The sequence below is a fragment of the Sus scrofa genome, chromosome 4 (assembly GCF_000003025.6).
Source record: "Sus scrofa isolate TJ Tabasco breed Duroc chromosome 4, Sscrofa11.1, whole genome shotgun sequence".
NCBI classification, from domain to species: domain Eukaryota; kingdom Metazoa; phylum Chordata; class Mammalia; order Artiodactyla; family Suidae; genus Sus; species Sus scrofa.
Genome location: NC_010446.5, coordinates 35032279 through 35056982, shown reverse-complemented (window position 1 = coordinate 35056982; position 24704 = coordinate 35032279). Strand labels below are relative to the sequence as shown.

General features: G+C 44.3%; 1 protein-coding gene across 9 annotated transcripts in view; it reads right to left on the bottom strand.

Moving 5' to 3' along the window:
• NCALD (neurocalcin delta) overlaps window positions 1-24704 on the bottom strand; it is a 445133-nt gene that overhangs the window by 312411 nt on the left and 108018 nt on the right. Inside the window, exon 1 of one of the 9 annotated variants that reach the window (XR_002343013.1) lies at window positions 5301-6108. The exons of 6 other annotated variants lie outside the window; for them this stretch is intronic. The gene's annotated coding sequence lies outside the window, so the exon portion shown is untranslated. Of the gene's footprint in view, window positions 1-5085; window positions 6109-21862; window positions 22122-24704 lie in introns of those variants that run through there. 2 more of the 9 variants (XM_021088576.1, XM_021088578.1) reach the window with 2 other exon arrangements.

The window sequence follows — 24704 nt, the reverse complement described above, 5'->3', positions numbered from 1 at the left end:
ACCTTAGAAATCTATACATAGAACTTCCATATGACCCAGCAATACCACTCTTGGGCATCTATCCAGACAAAACTCTACTTAAAAGAGACACGTGCACCCGCATGTTCATTGCAGCACTATTCACAATAGCCAGGACATGGAAACAACCCAAATGTCCATCGACAGAGGATTGGATTCAGAAGAGGTGGTATATATACACAATGGAATACTACTCAGCCATAAAAAAAGAATGACATAATGCCATTTGCAGCAACATGGATGGAACTAGAGAATCTCATCCTGAGTGAAATGAGCCAGAAAGACAAAGACAAATACCATATGATATCACTTATAACTGGAATCTAATATCCAGCACAAATGAACATCTCCTCAGAAAAGAAAATCATGGACTTGGAGAAAAGACTTGTGGCTGCCTGATGGGAGGGGGAGGGAGTTGGAGGGATCAGGGGCTTGGGCTTATCAGACACAACTTAGAACAGATTTACAAGGAGATCCTGCTGAGTAGCATTGAGAACTATGTCTAGATACTCATGTTGCAACAGAACAAAGGGTGGGGGAAAAAAATGTAATTGTAATGTATACATGTAAGGATAACTTGATTCCCTTGCTGTACAGTGGGAAAATAAAAAATAAAAAAATAATAAAAGATGCTTTCAGTTATAAGACACATCTGGTAGCAGAGTATTCAAGTAGGAGGAAAACAAAACATGTCTTAGAATCAGTGAAAGACGAGGAGTCAAAAAAGATGCTTCAAGAGGGGAGGTTAATAAAAGGAAGAATGCAAATTCAGTCTCTCTCTCTCTCACACACACACACACACTCTCAATCACTCACGAGTGGTCAGAGGCATGGTCAGCAATTCTGACTCCCCACATGCTGGGGTGGGGAGATGGGAACACAAGGCATAGCTGAGAGAGGGGTGGAGATACATCCAGCCCGCACCCCTCTAGCCAAGCCCTGTACGAGGTGCTTCCACCCCGAAGGAAGAAGGCATTTCCTGCCTTTCCAGTGGCCCAGCCATGCCCCTGTGAACAGTGCCACCCCACCACCACCCTGCCGCCGGCCCAGAGGAGACTGCTTTCTCTAACTACTTTTTGATCTATTAAAATACTTCTTTTTTGCTTCTTTTTTTGTGTGTGGTTAAAAAGAAGAAGAACATGAGATCTACCTTCTTAAAATTTTAACTGTATAACAAAGTCTTGTTAACCACTGGCACAATGTTACAGAGCATCTCTAGGGTTTATTCATCTTGCAAAACTGAAACTTCATACCCACTGCACAACGCCCCCATTTCCGCTCCTCCCAGCCCCTGGCAACCATCACTCTGCTTTCTGCTTCTATGGATTTCACTATTTATTTATTGATTGATTGATTGTCTTTTTAGGGCCCCACCCGAGGCATATGGAGGTTCCCAGGCTAGGGGTCTAATCGGAGCTGTTGCTGCCGAGCTACGCCACAGCCACAGCAATGCCAGATCTGAACTGCGGCTGCAACCTACACCACAGCTCATGGCAATGCCAGATCCTTAACCCACTGAACGAGGCCAGGGATTGAACCCGCAACCTCATGGTTCCTAGTCAGATTCGTTTCCAATGCGCCACGACGGAACTCCAGATTTGACTATTTAGATGCTTCATGTGGACAGAATCATGCAACACTGGCCAATTTCACTTAGCAAAACATCCTTAAGGTTCACCCATGTTGGCGAATACAACAGGGTTGTATTCTTTTTAAGGCTGAATAATATTCCATTGTCTGTATACACTACAGGAAATAACATTTTTAAGGACACAGTTTTTAAGGAAATGCAAGTTTCTTAGAAATGTGTCATCACATTAGAGAAGAGCAGATTCCAGGGCCAGAGGTTTTCTCATCCCTAGCATTCCAGGGCCTCAGGGTCTCAACCTGTGAATACTCAACCATGGCTGGGAAAAGGAGGAAGGAAAGGATGCCGCTGGAAAAGCCAGTGGGTTTCTGTGTCTCAGTTTCCTCATCTGTAAAATGGTCATACAGATTAAATGATGTATCATTTCAGGGTCCCAGAAAAAAAAAAAAAACAGATCTCACTCAAATAAGAGCTTTTATGAAGGGGATTATTTACAAGGTGTAGACAGGATTTAAGAAACTGTCAGCAGAGTTCCCGTCATGGCTCAGCAGAAATGAATCTGACTAGCATCCATGAGGACGCATGTTCAATCGATCTCTGGCTTCGCTCAGTGGGTTAAGGATCCGGCGTTGCTGTGAGCTGTGGTGCATGTCACAGACGCAGCTCGGATCTGGCGTTGCTGTGGTGTTGGCCAGGGGCTACAGCTCCGATTCAACTCTTAGCCTGTGAACCTCCATATGCCACACCCACTGGCCCTAAAAAAAAGACTCCCCCCCCCCCAAAAAAAAAGAAGCCATCAAGGGATGATAAAACGGGACCTCCCACTGGCCAGATCCAAACAGAAGCCAGAGGGCAAATAAGTGACTGGTCCGTGGACACTAGACTCCCAGGACCCAGAAGAGTGTGGGGAAGGTGGGAGAAGGGTCTGGAAGGACAAAGCATATCCATCTCAGATCAGCTCTAAGTTCCCACAGAGCTTTGCAATACTCTATGACCATTTTGGTACAGAATTCAGTTTGCTACAGCACGAAAAATTCTATTTACTCTAAAGATCTGAGGAAAATCCACCAGGATGCATTTTCTCATCATTCTGTGCTTAGTTCAGACAGCAGCACTCATCTGCTGCTTTTAGAAACAGCCCAGGTTGAGAACATCACACTCAACAGTCCCTGTTTTTCTCTAGCTGAGCTCTTACAAATGTACTGGGATTCTGTTTGGAGCTAGTAATTGATGTTTCTCCCTCCTCGTCTTATCTGCTGAGATCCTTCCCTTTTTTCCTGCAGGAGGATCCTAAAGTGTCCACTGCCTCACAGAAGAGACATTCCAGCAGGAGCAGAATAAAAGCTCTTGGCTTTTTTTTTTTTTGACAGAATTATTTTATTAAAATACACATCCACGAGCAGTCACGAGTGTCTGTTGTGTAGAGACTCCTGGCTTTCCAAACCCAAGCATCTGGCAGCTCAGAGCACAGACAACGTGAGGAGCCATGGCAATGCTTACCACCTGCTCCTACCCGCCACCCCGTGCCCGGGCCAGAAAGTACAGAGAGAAAGCTGGGGCTCAGCAGACACTGAGGTTCCTGAGAAAAGGACCCCTGAATCCCTTTCCCCTGTCTATGCTGAGACAGTAGATGGTCGGTACCCCATAAGCTCTTTTCTTCTCCCCTCTCATAACCATCTTCAGATCTGGTCGCACTTGTGGCATATGGAAGTTCCCAGGCTAGAGGTTGAATTGGAGCTGCAGCTGCCGGCCTACACACAGCGACAGAAACGCCAGATCCCAGCAGCATCTGCAAACTATACCACAGCTCACAGCAACATCAGATCCTTAACCCACTGAGCGGGACCAGGGATGGAACCTACGTCCTCATGGATACTAGTCAGGTTCATTACCGCTGAGCCACAATGGGAACTCCATGAGATTTTTAATTTCACAGAATCGAGGATCCGTTTGAAAGTCTGATAAATGGTTCCGTCTAAGGAACGTCTTAGTATCGCCGGCCCTAAAGACCCAGGTGACCGTGCTGACCAAATTTTAGCATCTGTCCTTTCCTGAGTTTAAAGGCACCACCACACTCCGAAAGGCAGAGGGGATTTGCTGTAATGTGAGCAGCTGTCTGACTGTCCATTAGAGAGATGTCGCGCTGTGCAGTGAAAGCGCTCTCTGAACAGAGGGGACTCACTCACGCTGCCTTAGAACCAAAACCCATTTGGAAAGAAAACAAAAATAAGTTTTCTGAGTAAAGCATGTCCTTTCTCTCAATGGAGTTAAAACCATTTCCAAGAGGTTTTATAAAGGGAAGGGAAGCCTCTTACGTCCTGACAAATAACAAACGAAAAGGAGGAGGGAGGTTGCCAGCCTGCAACTCCTGAAGGGGGAGTCAAGCTGGGCTGGGGGTTCCATGATTAGTGGGATGGCCGGGGGCCAACTCGCTTCACCTCTCTGGGTCTTGTTTTTCTCATCTGCAAAAACGCTCGGGGTTTGGCTTGAGATCTTTATCGAGGTCCCTTCCAACGCTAAGCATGTGTGACTTTCAAACTGGGACAGGGACTTTCCAGCTCAGAGTCCAAGGAGTTGCCATTGAAAAATGAAGCAAAGGAAGAAGAATTGCCATCATCAGCCAACAGGGCTGCAGCCTGACAAATAACAGAAAAGAAGTGCTCTTCGGAGTCTGTCACCCTGGCCTTGATAGGTTAGGGCTGCATTCCCGTCTCGGAGGATGCTGCACCAACAGGCTATTCCATGCATCTCGAGAATGCCCTGACCATATTAGGAATTCTCCTAAGTGGCTCCTCCCTAACATTACACAGGGCTGCTCCCAGTGCGGACATTTCAGTCGGCGTCGAACTCAGCTCTAGACGAAAATATTACAACTGGATGATTTGTCAAGTGCTAAGTCTAATCCTTGCTGTTCTTTTTTTCCAGAGTCCTTAAAAAGAAGAGTGCCAGATGTTAGGCTTGTATATTTAATGGGAAACTGAATGGGGAAAAATACACAGCGCAGCAAGCCTGGTGGTAATATTTCACTGTTTTTGAAAACTCACCATCTAAACATACCAGAAATAACATATTTTCAGAACTGTGACAAAGTCTAATGTCTCTCCAACACACACACACGCAAAAAGTCTGTAATGCGTAATTCAGAATAAAGCAATCTGCCAGTTGTAAAACCCAAGAACTCTTTTATAAGTAGTTTGAATGCTTTCAACTCTTTCAGCAAACACCCTGTGAACCTATCAAAAATATTCAGAGAGCATCTCATCAACTTCAGAAAACATTAACTGATCAGATATTTAGGTAACATCAGACTAGATCTCCCACAAGCACTTGGCACATATCAGGGACCAAACTAACTCATCATCTATGGCCCACACTGGTCCCTCTCCTACTATTCCTTTCCACGTATCACCCAAATCAGGAACCTGAACAGCGTTTCACCCTCCACCTCCTCCTCTCATCAATAACCCAATTCTACAGACCGTGTTTACTGGGCATCGGTGTCTCCTTTTCTCTCTCTCTTGCCAGAGCCTTAGATCAAAGCTTCAACCCCTATTTGTTGGACAATTGCACGGTCTTCCGGCCCTCAATGTCTTCAGTCAATTCATTCATCCTTGAGATTTCTCCTTCTCAAATACACATGTGATATCTCATTCCCTAGTTCATATCTACTCTTCAATGGCTCCCTGCTACTCACGGGAACGCAAAATGCGAGGCGGCATCCTCTTTCACATCCCACACTCCAGCCTTGTCAAACGGCTTACTTTTCCACTGACTCATTTCCACCATGACATGCAGGTCTCTGTGTCTTAACCAATGAACCCCTTCCTGTCCCACCTCCAAAAGAGTCCATCTAACCATTCAACTTCATTCAAGAAGAAAATGTCTTATCCTCATATGTCACTACTCTCCTCTTCCACTGCTCAGCTCCAACTGCATCAGCCCTCTGCAGGGTCTGCTGCCCTCCTCCTTTGGGTCTCAAGTTCAAGGTGATTCTCTCAGAGAGAACTTCCCAGAACCCCAAAAGAAAATGTGGTCTCTCTTCTACGTACTCTGCAGTCTGCTATTCTTTCCCCTTATTGCATGTATCACAGCTGATAGCTGGATGTTTATTGTTGTGGTTATTAGTTCAAAGCCCACCATCCTCAATGGATACGTACCTCTGTGCAGTGGGGATAGTTTAGGTCTAAAGTTAATTCCCAGAGGCCTGCCACTCAGTAAAAAAATTTAAGCCAATGTGTTGTATTTCCAGCCTCACCGCTTCTGTGAATAATTTTCCACTCACTCCCATGACACAGGTAAAGACTACTTCCTCCCTTGCAGCTCAGATGGAGCCCTGAACAGACTTATAAAGGGGCATGCATGATGCATAATGCACTGACCTGTTGCTCTTCTTTTACTCAACTATAAGCTCCTTGTGTGCAAAAGTCATGCCATGTCTCTGAGGCTTCTGCATCCTTAAAGCATAATAAAAATATATTTTTTTAGGGCCATACCCGGGGCATATGGAGGTTCCCAGGCTAGGGGTCAAATCAGAGCTGTAGCCACTGGCCTACGCGAAAGCCATAGCAACCTGGGATCTGAGCCATGTCTGCGACCTACACCACAGCTCAAGGCAACATCAGATCCCTAACCCACTGAGCAAGGCCAGGGATAGAACCTGTGTCCTTGTGAATGCTAGTCAGATTGATTTCCACTGAGCCACAATGGGAACTCCAATAGTAAAAAGATTAGAGAGGTGGATACATGTTCTCAGATATCAATTTGCGATGGTGCCACAAGAATGGCACAAGATAATTTCGTATTTCAATTTGCATTTTAGGTTTTTTCCAACATAAATAACAAACATGAACCTACTATGCTTTATTTCTGCTGAGTTCTAGCTGGAAGAGGGAAAAGGGCACAAATACAGTATATTGCTCTTGAGTACCAGATACCCACTCTGTGCAACTAATCCATGCCCAGTGTCTGGCATAGCATCTGCACATTGTAGGTGGGCAATAAATGTTTGATGAATAAATGAACAAAATATAAATAATAGAATGAAAAACAATTTTTATTCTCAAAGGCTTTACTACTTAAAGAAATAAATAGCCATCAACCAAAATTCTGAAATCATTATAGACACCTCATGAGACTGCTACTTGTGTAAAGCAGTTTCATATGGTTGAATCTAATACTTAGATGCACTAATGTACATGCATTCATTTTTCTCATCATGTTTTCTTATTACTTTTATCCATTTGGACAAAGTAAATTGTGGTGCAAACAACAGGCATCTATAACCAGGGGATCCATATGTTTTGGTTGGCCTGACATAATTCTAGCTTAAGTCTATGGCCCTGAAATAATTATTTCACTATCAATAATTATTTCATATGCACTATAAATAGTTCACTCTCTAATGCATCCCAATTTGAATGATAAATCGCTGTGATCTTCTAAAATCTTCTTAAGATATCCTAAGGCTTAAGATCATAGCCTTATGAAAGCTCTCTCTCTATGGGCATTAATCTATCTCCTTTGAGGAGGAAAGACCATATATGAGCAGAATAAATACTGGTTTCCCATGAAGCCTCATCTTGGGGGAGTGTCCCATTCAGGGAGAAATAGTCCAAAAGTAACTAGCAAGTAGGCATAGTTCTTTACTAGTGCTGGAGGAAGAGTTACGAGAATCCAACACATAACTCAAAGCAGTACTTCTAATAAGTTCCTTCCACTCCTCTCCCAGCCCCCACGTCTTAGACCTATAGGGTCGGGGAGGGAGCACAGGAGAGGTACCTTAGCTTTTTGGTATTTTTCTTTTTTTAGAGCTGCACCTTTGGCATATGGAAGTTCCCAGAATAGTGGCTGAATTGGAGCTATAGCCGCTGGCCTACACCACAGCCAGAGCAACACCGGGTCCAAACCACATCTGCAACCTACACTACAGCTCACAGCAATGCCGGATCCTTAACCCACTGAGTGAGGCCAGGGGTTGAAGCTGCATCTTCATGGACACTAGTCAGATTCATTTCCACTGAGCCATGATGGGAACTCCAAAGCTTGGCTTTTTTAAAGCCTCAGGACCAACTTCCAAGGCGCTTACCTCTCCTCCCACCTCTTCCTCACTCCAAGCCTTTAACCCACCTCCAGATTCTTCATGACTGAATTCTAACACACAGAGAGCAGATCCAGCAATGACGGGACCTTCTTTAGAAGACAGAGGAGGAGGAAGACTCTAAGTGGGTAAAGGCAAAACTCTTTAAGGCGTGAGAGGGGGAAGAATTGCAAACACTGCATGTCAATGATAGGTTGCATACACACACACACACACACACACACACACAAAGAGACTGTGCAAGATTAAAAGAGATAAAAGAGACATAATGGATCAAATGGATTTGGGATCCAAAACTGTTTAAGGATATTTGAATACGGACTGCATGTGAGATGATTCTGTGGGACTACTGTTCATTGTCTTGGGTAATGATGACACTGTGGTTACGTAGAAGGGTGTCCCTATTCTTGGAAGCGTGGGGAAGTATTTAGGGGGTGAAGTATCATGATGGCCTCAAAGCAAAATGCAAGTGGTTCAGAAAGAGAATGTGAACCCTTACCCATAAATCTCACTTAAACACAAACTTATTCCTCTGTGTGTGTGTGTGTGTGTGTGTGTGTGTGTGTGTGTGTGTGGCCAATGAGAGAGGAAAAGCACATGAAGCAAAATGAAGGCACTATGACTTTGTACTATTCTGTCCACTTTTCTGTAGGTGAATTTTAAAAAGAAAAAGGAATGGAAAATAAAAAATTAGTAAATAAATCAAATCCCTTTCACATGTGTACTAAATATTCCACACGATGCCCAAGTGTTCTCCTTTGAAGCTCTAACTGCACTTATCTAAGGAGGAAGCAATGCCCGCAGCCCTTCATGTTGGGAGAGATTGTTCGTTAAACCCTGAGGGAATCTAACTTTCTGATGAGAAAGTCATAGCTCCAGGCAGTACCATTAGGAAGACCAGCTCTGGGAAGAGTCACGATTTTTTTTTTTTTTTCTGTCTTTTTGCCATTTCTAGGACCGCTCCCTCCACTCCCAGGCTAGGGATCTAATCAGAGCTATAGCCGCCGGCCTATGCCAGAGCCACAGCAACTCGGAATCCGACCCAAGTCTGCAACCTACACCACAGCTCACGGCAGCGCCGGATCCTTAACCCACTGAGCAAGGCCACGGATTGAAACCGCAACCTCATGGTTCCTAGTCGAATTCGTTAACCACTGTGCCACGACTGGGAACTCCAAGAGTCACGATTAATCGCTTCATCATTTCTTTTCTTGATGGCCTCTGCAATGTGGTCCCTGCCCCGGCACAAGGCAGGCTCCTTTTTGTGAACTCCTTTGCCCGCACATGTGGGTTCCACCCCCCCTTCAGATAAATGGCCAGTGACTCAAGCACAAGTATGAGGCAGCCTCAACCCCCCAGTTACTTATTCCAAGGGTGATCACATAATTTATTATTCAAATCAAGATACTTTTGAGAATGCAAGGGGGTGCTAAACAACCGCGTGCTGGGACAGCGCATATACTGAGACTGTCCCAGGAAAGTGGGAACCGTCTCAAGAAAGCCTGGATATCCATTCATCCTACACCACGAGCAAGTGTATCAGACAAATGCATAAATGACAGCGACAGCAATCGTTAGCCATATAACAAAATATGACAAAGCAACTGCGTAAACAAATGGCCAGGAAGTTCAAAGGAGGAATGAAGTGATTACTTTGGAGAAACCAGGAAGAAATTCTTGGGGGAGGAGGAATTTCAAATTGGTGCTAAAATAACAACAGGGGTATGGACTGGGAGTTGGGGTTAGTTGATGCAAACTATTGCATTTGGAGTGGATGAGCAATGAGGTCCTGCTGTACAGCACTGGGGACTACAGGGACTATATCCAATCACTTGTGATGGACCATGACGGAAGATAATGTGGGAAAAAAAGAATGCGTATGTGTATATATATAAAACCAGATCACTTTGCTGTATAGCAGAAATTATGAACATTGTAAATCAACTATAACAAAAATTTTTAATAAAATAACCATAGGATGTCTGCAGATGGAGATGGGAGGCAAGGTCATTCCAAGCAGGAGGAATTATGTCAGCCAAAGCCAAAGTAGGCAAGCACGGGATGTACCCAGGGAACGGAAGCAATCTAGGATAGCTGATCTAAAGAGGCATCCACAGGACAGCCAAGGAGATGAGCCCAGAATGTAAACTGGAACCACAGGAAAAGTGCACTCTCAGTCCAACAGGCAACAGGGAGTCACGGAGAGTTTCGGGGGGAAGGATTTAACAAGGCTGTGGAGGGGCTTGACTATCTGGCTAGGGACTTAAGGCCAGGGAATCAGACCTGTTCCAGAAGAGTCACCTACAGTAAGAACGTCCCTAAGTATAAATCCATACTCCCCAAGCCTGAAAACACAAATGATATAAACCAGAAGAAAACTGTCTCAGACAAGGCGGCCATAAGCCTCTCAAAACCACCTTCATTTTCTATTGTGGGAGGTTCTGTTCTTTTTTCTTTTTTTTTTTTTTTTTTTTTTTTTTCCTTTCATATGGAAGTTCCCAGGCTTGGGGTTGAATCAGAGCTACAGCTGCTGGCCTACATCAGAGCCACAGCAACGCAGGATCTGAGCCACATCTGCAACCCCCACCACAGCTCTCGGCAACTCTGGATGCTTAACCCATTGAGCAAGGCCAGGGATTGAACCAGCATCCTCATGGATATTTGTTAGGTTTGTTACTGATGTGCCACAGCAAGAACGCCTGTTTGGGGTTTGTTGTTGTTTGGTTGGTTGGTTGGTTTTGCTCTTTAGGGCTGCATGTGTGGCATATGGAAGCTCCCAGGCTAGGGGTCAAATCAGAACCACAGCCACTGGCCTACGCCACAGCCACAGCAATGCCAGATCTGAGCCACATTTGCATCTGACACCACAGCCCATGGCAATGCAATGCCACATCCTTAACCCACTGAGAGAAGCCAGGGATCGAACCCATGTCCTCATGCATACTAGTCAAGTTCACTACCACTGGCCACAATGGGTGCTCCTGGAAGGTTCTGTTTTATATGCTGGCTCAAATATTCCTTCTCCCATCAATTTTTAATCATAATCTTCTCACAGGAGCCCTACTGCAGAAAGCTGCTATCACAGAAACAGTACTGAGAGAGTTAATGTGTTCAGAATTGTGCAAGCTCAAGAAGATGGAAACAGAAAAGACAGCATTTGAGCTAAAGGCAAAGCAAGTTACCAAGAGGGCAGGGAGGCGATACATTTCCTTTGAGGACAGGAAATTACATTTTCAAGGCACATCTCATTTTCAATGCAAGTCCTCCTAGCCCACACGAAGAAGCCTGAGGCAATCTCACGTTTAATAAGATTTAATTTATTTTCCTCAAAGGTTAATTTATAGATATGTATTGGATTAGAGAATTGCAGGGAGGAAGGGAGTAAGAGACGGTGGTTCAGCTGTTTTTAATTTTATTCCAGATCTTTGACGAGGCCTCAGAGAAGAATTAAGTCATTCTAGAGAAAACTATTAATATCAAATCTTTCCGGAAAAGGTGGACAACACTGGCAAAGCAATCTCCTTTTTCAGAGGAGAGCAGTCCAACAGGAAGCCGTGCTCTGGTCTCTAAAGACAAAGCCAGGAATATTTGTAAACAGAAAGCAAATATTCCCTTTCTATAGAGGGTGTGTCCTGCACTTCAAACATATTCCCTGGTCAGTTAAGGCCATATGTGAATGGAGAAAAGCCTGAACTAGAAAAGCAGTCTCTTGAGTTTTCAGTCCAGGGAGTTTTATATCTACAAAGGAAATCCAGGAAAAATACACAGGAGCCAACTTTCAGAGGCTTCCTCTGGGCTTTGAGCTTTCAAAAAGATAATTGCAATTAAATAGAGCCCATCAATACGCCTAAGTCCACAAGGTCATGTACACACACACACACACACACACACACCCCTTTGGAGGATGAAAGGGAACCAGATTCATGATTTTGAACCTGGTAAATAAAGGAAAAGAATCAAATATCTTGTCCCTCCTATGTGAACTGTACCACTGGGTGATCAAAGAGTCGATGGGGGAAAGTAATTCTTTATAAAAGTATTTCATCTGATAAATGAAAAGTCTAAATTAGAATATCTCTGTTTCACCAGCCCCAATAAATAAATGAACCTAAGCATCGCGTATTAATCATAGGTAACATTACAAAAAGAGGGACAATACCCATCAATACCACATGCTTCCTGATGGAAGACCATTCTTCAGTGTTGCCGAAGGAATTGCATCTAAGTCTGATCAAGCCTCTAGTCCACACTGGAAGAGGACAGAAGACAGAGGAACCCAGTGAAATGCACCACGATGATGAGAAATTCTACAGGTCAGAAGGTTGAGTTCATCCACAAACAACCAATAAAGAGAAGAAAGGAATGGAGCAGGAATCTATAGATTACAGAATGGTGTATCAACTGTTTTAATGATCAAAGTCATTTTTAAAAATTGCTAAGCTGTAGGATCTAAGGATGCACATTTGGGTGATAACTATTAAAGCATGGATAATGGTTACTTATGAAGGGAAGTAGGGGATTATGTTTGAGACAGGGCATGTGGAACAGGCCTGTAGAGTGGGTGGCAAATTTCTATTTCCTGACCTGGGTGGCAGTTACAAATGCTTTTCCCTTATGGGAATTTGCTAAGCTATATATTTGATTTAGGAGGAGGGTTCTACCTGTGTTTTGTTTTACAAGAAAGTAGCTTGATTTTAAAAGGAGGAAAAAGGAGTTCCCATTATGGCACAGTGGCAACGAATCTGACTCGTATCCAGGAGGACACGGGTTCAGTCCCTGGCCTCAGGCTCAGTGGGTTAAGGATCTGGCATTGCTGTGAGCTGTGGTGTAGGTCACAGACACGGCTGGAATCCCATGTTGCTGTGGCTGTGGTGTAGGCTGGCAGCGGCAGCTCCAATTCAACCCCTAGCCTGGAAATTTCCATATGCCTCATATGTGGTCCTAAAAAGCAAAATAAATAAATAAATAATGAAAAGAAGGGAAAAAATAGATATTTCCAGCAAAATTCCTAGAAGCATGAAAAAGGATCTAAAGAAACATCAGACATCTTCCAAATTTGGGGGAAGTATGACAGGTAAATAAGGCAATGATGATTCATATTTGGGGAAGTTGAGTTAAAATATATTCGATACATATCTATAATCAGTACTAGAAAAAAATCAGCTAGGAAGAAATAATATAACTAAGAAACCTTGAAAGGAAAGCTGTTGCTTGATACGTACAACCCCATGGCCTCCATTCCCAAGCGTTAGAGCTCAGCTGCCATGTACTCGAGGGGATGGTTTAACAATCTTGGGGCAAGTCCTGTGTAAAATTCACAACTTAGAAGACTAATGTTTTGGAACGAAACCCACCTCTTCCAGTAATTTTCTCCCTCTGAGAAACAGCTGTTGACCTTTCCTCTTGAAAACCTGTTCCTAGGCTCTTGTGGAAACAGGCCTCCTGGCCTTGGCCACTGGATGACCCCATGACCTGAGCTGCCCACCATAAACCAACCACGTCATGTGATCCACCAAGCCAGAAAATCAGTTAAGTGCAGTCCCACTCTGCCACCGAGTGGAAGTGATGCATAAGATGGGTCTGGAGCAGGTCCAGAAGATAAAGTAAGTTGCATGATCAGGTGACTCAGATTCCTATGGCCACCCACACATGCTACATTGCTTTCTCCCTCTCGACTCACACCTATGACCTCCTGAGGATTTCTTATAACCAGCTGATAGTGGAAAGAAGACTCTGGTATGTTTTATAACTAATTCTTCATTATATACCAACACACTACCTGGAAACAGACTTTCATATTCACTCAGGGGTGGCCCTGAAAAATAATGGAGCAGAAAATCCTTCCGGTTGGTAGAATTTCACAGTACATCTGGATATTCACTTTGTTTAGAAGAAAAGGTGGCCAGAAGTACAAATCTATACTAACTCATAAGGAGTAGTTAATGATTTAGCCAGGTGGTCAGAGAACTAGAAAGGACAGAATTGGAAAATTGGTTAAAAAGGAGGACTGGGGAAGAGACAAATGGATGACCTTCCAGAATGGTCAAGGGAATGAAATCTTTGTATCCTATGTGAATACCCACAAAAGACCAGCCACTGCAGAGGCTCTCAGTGAACAGGTGGACCAGATAACACATTCTGAGGATGTCAGAAGACAGTCAGCCTTCTTTTCCCCGGCAACTCCAGGGCTTTCTCCAAGGACTCATCTTCAGCGTTTCGATGGCAACAATCAAGCAGGCGGGGAACAGAAGCATCAGGGCAAATCTTGCTACCACATTCCTGAGTGTCCAAGCTCCCAACAGTAGGACCAACCGTAAGCCCCAGTGGAACAGCTGGCCCCCTCATGAGGGTGGAGAGCCCAGATCCCCTTCTAGCAAGAAGGGGGCAAAGATTTGTCCTCACTGGAATAAACATATTCTATATACAGACTTGCCTTTTGCAAGCACCACCATCCACATACTTATGTACCAACACAGAACCCTTCACAAAGCTTCTTCTGACCAAGGCACTAATTTCCCAGCAAAAGAAATACAGCAACTGGTTCATGACCATGAGCCTCTCTGGTCTTGCCACATTCTCCATCATCCAGAAGCAGCTGGCCTGCCGGAATGTCAGAATCACCACCAGAAGGCTCAGCTATGTAAGCAACTGGGAGGTAACACTTAGAAAGTTGATGGCGCTGCCTTACAGGACCCAGTACACGCTTTGAATCAACAACCCATATAGGGTGTTATTTCTTCCATAACTAGAAGACATGAATCTGGAAATAAAGGATTCAAGTTGGAGGGTCTGCTTTTATTATTTTTTATTATTACACTTAATAATTCATTACAAAATTTTGTTTCCTGTCCCTGAGATTTGGGGCTCTGCTGGTTTAGAGTGATTAGTTCCCAAGGAAAAATATTCCCACTGTGGGCACAAAAAGTCTCAAATCTGAGACTTCCCCTTGGTCATTTTAGACACTTCCTGTCATTGAACTGGTGGAGAAAGAAAGGTTTTACTGCACATATTGAGGTGGGTGGTCCCAAGTGTAAAGATGAAACAGGACTGCTGCTGAACAAGGGGTGTCTATAGTTCAGAGGATTCTGTAGGCTTCCATTTATTAGTTCCATGTTCAAGAGTAAAACTGACTGAAGATTTCACCAGCCCAATGAGGACACAGGAATGAAAAGTCAACCCACCAGAAAAAGAAGCCTCTTAAATCAAAGGGCTCATTAGAAGAAATGAAACGGGGAGTTTGCCTGTGGCACAGTGGGTTAAGGATCTGGAGCTGTCACTGCAGCAGCTCCGGTTGCTGCTGTGGCATGGGTTCGACCCCTGCTCTGGGAAATTCCACATGCTGTTGGAACAGCCAGAAAAAAAAAAAAAACATGAAAGTGAATTAAGGGAAGAAGTAAAATAAATAGCTATTGATTATGGATCCTCATGTCAATCCTGTATCTATACCTATCTATCTTTAGCTCGATATCAATTATGGCCCTGTGACCAGATACAGAAGTGAGAACTGCAGCAACTATGTGAATTTTCTTCCCTGTTTTTTATGTACCTGTCTGTATACAGAAATCATTTTCTCCTTTTTCCTTTCCCCTGACATGTCCAATAAGGAGGGTTGATTGACAGTTTACTTTATAATTTAGTCTTGCAGGTTATAAGATGGGATTTTTTTTTTTTTTTGTCTTTTTTTGCTATTTCTTGGGCCACTCCCACGGCATATGGAGGTTCCCAGGCTAGGGGTCCAATTAGAGCCGTAGCCGCCAGCCTACGCCAGGGCCACAGCAACCCAGGATCTGAGCCGCGTCTGCGACCTACACCACAGCTCACGGCAACGCTGGATCTTTAACCCACTGAGCAAGGCCAGGGATCAAACCCGCAACCTCACGGTTCCTAGTCGGATTCGTTAACCACTGCGCCATGAGGGGAACTCCTATAAGATGGGATTTTGACTGAATCAACATTTAGTGAGAGGAAGTAACATCATGCAAATATGGATGCACAGATGATGAAACTTTGTGTCTCCCTTATCTGGGAAAGGGCAAGCATGCCTTCATTTGTGAAAGGGGTAGTCACATCAGCAAAAACATTGCAATGCTGCTGTTGTTGTTCTATTAGGTTTCTATGTGGGTAGACAGCCGTGTGTGGATACGGAGGAGACAAAGGTGTCTAATGGTGCCTTCCTGGCTCAATCCCTCACTCTCTCCTCTACATACCTACCCCTGAAAGCACATCAAGTTTTTCACACTAATTCACCAGTGGGCTTCCTACTGCATTCTATCAACTGAAGCACTAGCAGGAGAGTAGAAGCGAGCACAAGGAAGACGCATTGTTTCTTCGGATGTCTGGTAGCACCTGCAGGTGCAGCGGCAGTGACGTCATCACAGCTGGCTAGTGAGGGCCCTGGGCTCCTGCTCAGGCACCTGGCTTCTCACAGGAGAGGTGGACTGTCAGCCAACTGAAAGCAGAGACTCTCATATATTTATGGGCTCCCTACAGTGCCTGGTCTAGAGCTAAACTCGTAGGCACAGGGTGGTTTTGTTTTTATTGCGGTAAAAAAAAAAAAAAATTTTTAAACCATAAATTTTACCATCTTGGCCATTTTTAGATGTACAGTTTGGTTGTGTTAAGTGTGTTTACTTCGTGTGAAAGATACCTCCAGAACCCTTCATCTTGCAAATCTCTATATCCATTAAATATCAATTCTCCTTTCCTCCTGATCAATTCCAGAATCCAGCTCTTAACTATCAAATAATTATACTAGAGAGGAATATATATATATTCCTACATACATACACACACACACACACATATATATTTGTCTTTTTAGGTCCGCACCTGTGGCATATGGAAGTTCCCAGGCTAGGGGTTGAATCAGAGCTGCAGCTGCCAGCCTACACCACAGCCACAGCAACGTGGGATCCAAGCTATGTCTGCAACCTACACCACAGCTCACGGCAATGCCAGATCCTTAACCCACTGAAGGAGGACAGAGATTAAACCTGAGGCATATGGATGTTCCCAGGCTAGGGGTCCAATTGAAGCTGCAGCTGCCGGCCTACTCTGCAGGATCCAAGCCACACCTGCGCTCTCACCACAGCTCATGGCAATGCCAGACCCCTGACCCACTGAGCAAGGCCAGGGATCATCCTCATGGATACTAGTCAGGTTCATTACCGCTGAGCCACAACGGGAACTTCAAAATTTGCCCATATATAATAGAAACCTTAAAGGTATTAATATATTTTGGTCCAGAAACTTTATTTCCTGAAATACAGGCTAAAGAAACAATGAAAAAAATGGACACTATAAAATGTGTATATGAGGGTTTCATAATTTGTAATAATCAAAAATCCAAAGCATTCAAAAAGCAAGCAGTGGATGAAAACTACATTACGTCTCAGAAGATGGGAATTCTATGCAACCATTAACAAAAGCAAACATTACATAGCACCTTTCATGCAGCAGTCTATATCTTAAGCAATTTGTAAATACATTAACTCATTTAATCTTTACTATAATCCTAAAATGTAAGTATTATTATTGCCCCATTTTACAGAGAAAGCCAAGGGAAAGAAGTTAAGTAACTTACCCAAGGCCACCAAAATAAATAGCACTAAGCTAGTATTCAAACTCAATACTTGATCCTGAATTTTGCTGCCTTTCCCTTGGCTATGGAGACCTCTGCCTCCCTGGGCTACAATTAGCATAGATAGTTGGCCTTCTCTATCCATGGGTTCCTCATCCATGGATTCAACCAGCCACAGATCCACAGATGTGGGATTCGCAGATACAGAGAGGCCACTGTACTAGGCAATTTTCTATAAGGGACTTGAACATCCATAGATTTTAGCATCTGCACCTGGAACCGATCTCCCACAATACCAAGGAATGACTGCATTACATTCATAATTTTAAAAGTAAAACAATGCTCTCAGTACCATCACTTAAATATTCCTGATAGGCCACTGCCTTCAGCCTAGAACTGGAAGAGACCCACCTCTTAGCATGATTATTTGGGCAAACTAAACTGCTTCACATTAGTTTGCTCCCTTCTTGACTAAGAGATACAGTTGTTTTTAAATCTTCATGAAAACTAAAGAATAAAGGATCTTGACCTGAACTGACAGTGCTTGGTATATAAAATATCTTAGATCAATGAAATAATATTATTATTTCAATACCTGAAGCTTCAAAGCACTCAACACATGTCCAAATAAAGTCTCTCTATGTCCCACCGTCACCCCTAAGTCACCTGAGCTTATCAGTGTGCAGGTCTTTAATTTCACAAACAAAATTCCCAGCTGGCGAGAATGGTGCTTGTGTGTGACTCTGGAGAAAGTAACCCATAGCAGGGAAAGAATGGGTCCTCACCCTTTAGCTTTTGTCCTGAGTAGAATGGGGGGAACATAGGCAAGAAAGAAAATGAGCTTTCTGCTAGAAAGGACCACACATCCAGAGGCAAGCAGGAGTGGACGGCTTCCTTCTGCAGCCAGGTAAATCAAACCCTGAGCTCAACACTATTCTGGATTTGAGGTGAAAACACAGACACAAGTGAGTTCCTGCTGCTCTAATGAGACTGGCACAGCCCACATCACACACATTCTGGAACATGGACGGGCTGCCATGATGACTAGTTCCAGCAGACATTCCTTCCCCGTGACCTTGGTAATAAAACCATTAAAAGTCAGTTGGGGTGGGCAGGGAAGGTTGGCAATGCCTCCTGAAGTGCTTCCAGACCATACATGACAAAGACAATAGTGGTTTTGTCACTGAGACTGCCAATCAAAGAGCACTGCTGGAGTACCCACCTTCGTGACACAGACAGGCTCATAAAAGGACAGTCTTCAGTTTAAAGAGCACCCTGCCAAGCTGTCCCATAGGTCAAGGTGGCTGTGGACATGGTGGTGTTTTGGTTCTTGGCCACTGCTCTAGTTATACATTGTAAAAGTTGGGTTTTGTGTGTTGTTTTTTGTTCTTTTAGGGCGCACCCAAGGCATACGGAAGTTCCCAGGCTAGGGGTCGAATCAGAGCTGCAGCTGCCAGCCTACACCACAGCCACTGCAACTCGGGATCCAAGCCACGTCTGCGACCTACACCACAGCTCATGGCAATGTCAGATCGTTAACCTCCTCATTGAGCAAGGCCGGGGATCAAAGCTGAGTCCTCATGGATGCCACAACAGGAACGCCTAAACGCCGTTTTAGTTTAAGGAGGAGTTAAAGGCGTATTTTCTCCATGTGCTTTTTGTCCCTTTAACAAAAATAATCATTGACCAAAGGCCTACTTATTATCCCTTGTCTGTTTTACTAAATTCTCAATTTAAATTTGGGGTTTGTTTTTTTCTTTTTACGGCTGCACATGCGACATATGGAAGTTCCCCAGCTAGGGGCTGAATGGAAGCTGCAGCTGAGGTCCACACCATGGCCACAGCAACACAGGATCCAAGCCACATCTGTGATCCATGCCCCAGCTTGTGGCAACACCAGATTCTTAACCCACTGAGCATGACCATGGATCGAACCCATATCCTCAAAGAGACATTGGGTTCTTAACCTGCTGAGCCACCATAGGGCTTCGAATTTAAGTTTTAAAGAACTCATTGGTGGGGGCGGGGATGTGAGCATATCTTTTTTTAGGGGGGGGAGGGTGAAATAAATGCATCTCTTTTGTCTCCAGCCCTTACCTGTGCATCCTTCACGCCCCATAGAGAGAGGTAGGTGTCTAATGTCTCCTGTCTATCTGTTCGGAAGTTTCCCATCACTTCTCTTCCCCCAAGACAAATCAATCTATGATAAAGGAAATGGAAAGTACAGCAGACAGAGCTTTACCTTATCTGCCAATTATTCAAAGGCATACTCGTTTGTTTCAGAGAGTTTCCCCTTAATTCGCACTAGAAGATGCCCTAAAAGATCCAAAAAGAGATAGGAAAGCTTGAATGCCTGCAGGCATGCGCAGTTAGCATACAGGAACTATGAAATCTAGGTTGAAATGAAGAAACCCAGAGAACATGCCTTTTTTTTTTTTTTTTTTTTGCTTTTTAGGGCCACACTCACAACATATGGAAGTTCCCAGGATAGGGATCAAATCGGATTGAAGCTATAGCTGCCGGCCACCACCATAGCCACAGCAACTCAGGATCCAAGCCATGTCTGCAACCTACACCACAGCTCACAGCAATGCCGGATTCTTAACCCACTGAGCGAGGCCAGGGATTGAACCTGCATCCTCATGGATGCTAGTCAGATTCATTAACCGCTGAGCCATGACAGGAACCCCAACCTGCCTTTTAAAACACTGTGCAGACCTCACAAAACAGCCAAACAAAAATCTCACCCGTGGGCCATCTATGGCCTGGGGCCACAATGTGTAATGACCCCTGACCTAGCAAGTAGGAGGTTCTTTCAAAAGCCAGTTTGGTATCTGATATGCAGACCCCCAGGCCAAGGCATGAGGAGCTCAAAGGGAAAATCAAAGCAAATTGAACTGCTCTCTGAAAATTGCTACCCAAGCAGATCTGTCAGCTCAGAATTCTCCGCTTTGCCTGGCCTACAAGTCCGAGGAAGGCCGCAGTAAGACCAGTCCAAACACAGAAGGCTGCAATCAAGAGGAAATGCCTCAGTGGCTGGCACCCAGTAACCCTTGAGATTTTGATCAGAGGAAAATGTTTCTTCTTTCTAATCAAAAAAAAAAAATCCCATCACCTACTATGGTGGGGTGGGTTTCAAGCCATGTAGCAGCAGCTCACTCATCAGGGCATCACCCACAGAGGAAGGTCTTTTTCTCAAGAGGAATCCCCTGCTAAATTCCCTTGAGAGCACATTTGGCCCCAGCAGAGCTCAGTCAAGGCCTCATAGTACGTACAGTCCTCAGTGAGTTTGGTCTGTTTATTGCATGTGTAACAGGAGGTCAAAATGGAACATTCTTCTCTCGGTAGCGAGAGAACAAACCCCAGGCAGAATTTTAAAGTATCCAAGAAGTAGTTGGAGGATGCAGTCGCCTCGCGTACAACAAGAATACTAAAGTCAGAGATGAGAGAAAAGCCAGCGAGACAACAATTTGTGAGGAAGATTTATTTACAGAGAGCTGTCCTTTAACTGCCAGGAAGAGGAAAGGGGTGTCTATTCTCACTTCAAACCTGGTTGAAGGGCCATTTGGTGGCCCTCTCAGGGAGCTTCACGTGTGACGTCTGCATCACGGAAGTCACCGTGGACTGGAAATCTGCAGGGCAGAGGAAGACTCGGGTGGCAAACATAGCTCAAGGATGTGACTGTGTTGGAATCCGGATGGGCCTGCATGCCCAGAGCTCATTGGGGACCTCCTGTTTCCTGTGATGATGGGGAGATGGCCACTCACAAGAGAGCTGCTGTGAGGGCACATGAGACCCAGTCCTGTAGGGTCTCCTAGACACTTGAGGGAAGCTGGAGGTGGGTCTAGATTCCTTTGGATGAAAAAGGAGTAAATGAAAAGAAAAAGAAAGAATGTGTGTGATTAACATCAAGAGAGCTACAGGTGGGAGTTCCCATTGTGGCTCAGCAGTAATGAACCCGACCAGGATCCATGAGGACACGAGATCCATCCCTGGCCTCACTCAGTGGGTTAAAGATCTGGCATTGCCAGGAGCTGTGGTGTAGGTTGCAGATGTGGCTTGGATCTTGCGTGGCTGTGGCTATGGTGTAGGCCAGCAGCTGCAGCTCCAATTTGGCCCCTAGTCTAGGAACTTTCATATACCGTGGGTGCAGCCCTAAAAAAGAAAAAAAAAATGAGAGAGAGAGCTACAGGTGAAAGAGCCCCAACAATGAGGGCAGCAAGTTGGGGTAAGGAAATGGGAAGCCTCTGAAAAAATCCATAAAAACACACAGGAGAAAAAAAGTTAGCTGTAAACACCTGGCAGGCCCAGAGAGTGTAAAGCCATCTAATAGCAGTGCCATCAAGTCAGACTTTCCAGCTCCCTTTATCTCTCCATCCCAACATGAGACCTGGACAGTCAATGGGTCCCTGGGATGGGAGGCAAAAGGGAACATAAGTGAAGGAGCCAGACACACCCTTCTCTGTGTGGGCTGGCAGCGCACCTCTGCTAACAAATGCCACTCCAACAAAAAAAAATCTCCTAAGACTTATCTCAGATTTGCTGTCATCAAGGTATTAAAAGAAAAGTATAAACTCACCTCTCACACAAGGAAGTCATTTTGGTCACACCTGCTTCTTCTTTTTTTTTAAAGAGCTGCACCTGCGGCATATGGGCGTTCCCAGACTGGGGTCAAATAGGAGCTGCAGCTGCCAGCCCACGCCACAGCCACAGCAACGCGGGGCCTGAGCCACATCTGCAACCTATATCACAGCTTGTGGCAACACCAGATCCTTAACCCACTGAGTGAGGCCAGGAATCGAACCCACATCCTCACAGACACTATGTTTGGTTCTTAACCTAATGAGCCACAAGGGGAATCCCACACCTGCTTATTCTTATTTTAACTTGCTGTTACATAACTATGGATGTTTAACTAGATTCTTCAAGTAGGATGTGCCCCATGTGAGTCCTTTATTCATTTCCATTTAAGGATAATATTTTGCTGAAGTTTAAGCTTTGGAAATTCTTTAACAAGAAAGCATTGAGGCGTTGAGGGTTTTCTTTTTTCAGTTTTTTTTTTTTTTTTTTGGCTTTGTTTAGTTTTTTTTCTTTTTCATGTTCTTCCTGTTGCTTTCTATAATCATTCCCATAGAGGTGACAGCTATCTTATCCTTAATCCAGCAGCAGTATCTGTACTGTGGATTAAACATTAATAGGCTGTAACAGGTTGAAAATCTGGATGTGGGCAAAATGCTGTAAAGACAAATAAAAGCTGAGAATTGAGAGCTTGGCCAAGGGAAACTCAAAGGATTTGACCTTAGGAAGAAGTGACCTAAAATTGGAATTAAAGTATAAAAAGCAATATGGGAGGAGGTTAGCAAGCAGCTGTTCTCCATTGCTATTACAGATAATTTGTTATAATAAAAAATAAGGCTACCTATTCTGTACTAAATCAGGCTGGAGGGGTTAGAAGGGAAACATTTTGTAACTGCTCATTTTCTTTGCTTCCTTGTCTCTATCTGAAAGGCCAAGCCAGAAAGAAGACATCTGGAGGCTACTCCTAAGCTCTAGGACTCAGCTTGCATCTCTACTGGGAGGAAAAATAATTCCAACATTGGTTCAAAGCCCCCAGTTTTCCTCAAATGACTGATAGGAAAATATTACCAGACGATGGCATTCCCACTGTGACTCAGTGGGGAAAGAACCCAACATTGTCTCTGTGAGGAGGCAGGTTTGATCCCTGGCCTTCGTCAGTGGGTTAAGATTCCAACGTTGCTGCAAGCTACGGTGCAGGTCACAGATGCAGCTCGGATCTGGCACTGCTGTGGCTGTGGCATAGGCTGGCAGCTGTAGCAACGATTCAACCCCTAGCCTAGGAACTTCCATAGGCTGCAGGTGTGACTATTAAAAAAAAAAATTGCCAGACTCTCTGAATGTCAACACTCAGAAATATGTTTCAATACACTTTCAGTTACTTGCAGCCTGTTACGGTCTTCATTTTAAACATGATGTGTTAAAAGAGCATATGGAAAATTACTACATGAGTCATTTAAAAACAGTCCTTTTTAAAGAATTTAAGTCGAATTTAAGTTGCATAAAATAGTGGAAGAGACAAGAGAGAGGAAATGGAGCCGATGGTTGGAGAGGCTGTAGAGTTAATATTTGCAACTTCAAATAATGAATAAACTAACAAAAAAGTTAATTCTTGCCAGGAAGCCTGAGGACTTGAAGAAATGGGTTCAGGAAGAGAGGAACTTTGGAGAAACTGCTCCTCTGAGCTCAGGAGAAAGCTGGCATAACCTTTACAGGCCTAGGAGGGGAAAGCCCATCCTTCATCCCACAAATGGAGTTAGAGGGGAGAAGGCTGATGGCTGACACTACTGAACGGATGTTTCTATTAGCTAGAAGGAACTTTCAGACCAATCAAAAAGGACTCAGAAAGATGTCCAAAGAGTTGAATGGGGAAAACTTAAGAAGGATTTCTTTAGCATTTGTGGAGGATCTTTAGCGTCATGGTTAAAACCACTGCTCTGGAGAAGGTCTACATGGGCTGAACTCACAGCAATGTCCCTTAATAGCTACGTGAGTCTGGGCAAGTTCCTGGTCCTTTTAAGCCTTCAGTTTTGACCCTAGTAAAAGAGGGATGCTAACAGGATCTACCACGTAGGGTTCTGTGAGACTTCACTGCACCCGAACAGGAGAAATGCTTAGAACAGCAACTGGCACGGAGTAGGTGCTTTGAAGAGCATGGGTTCAAGAGTGCCCTGGTTGCCTAGCAATTAAAGGGTCTGGCATTGTCACTGCTGTGGCCTGGGTTCAACGCCTGTGCCGGGAACTTCCACGCCATGGATGTGGCCAAAATAAATAAATAAGCACATATATTCAGGGGACAACAGCTCTATGGAAAAGGATGAAGAAAATAGAGGAGGAAGCCAAGACTCACAAAGGTTAGCAACTGTTTGATATCACAGTCAATTCAAGCCTCTATTCTAAAGCCAGGGCTTCCTACCATAATGCATGGCTGCCATGAAACCAAAGGGCCAGAACTAGATGGGATCAAGGCTAGCTTCATCTTTTGCTTCTGTGGGCTGTCCTCCGAGGGCAGAGCCACTCTGCAATGATCAAAAGGTTGAGAACTGCTTAGTTCAAGGTGTCTTAAATGAAAACATGGTGATTCTAGTCCACTGACCCTGGAGACAGATCATCTTTGTTCACATCGCAGCTCCACTTCTGCGGCAGCTCCATGACCCTGGGAAGGCACATCAACCTCTCTGAAACAGAGACCATTAGTATTATGTGCCCATCTTGGTGGGTATTTGTGAGAACAATGGTAGGAAATCCTTACATTTTATTCTTTGTTATGTAGCTACATTATATGTGTTTTCCAAATAAAATGTGATGTGTGTAAAAAAAATAAAAGCACTGGTACATGGTAACCA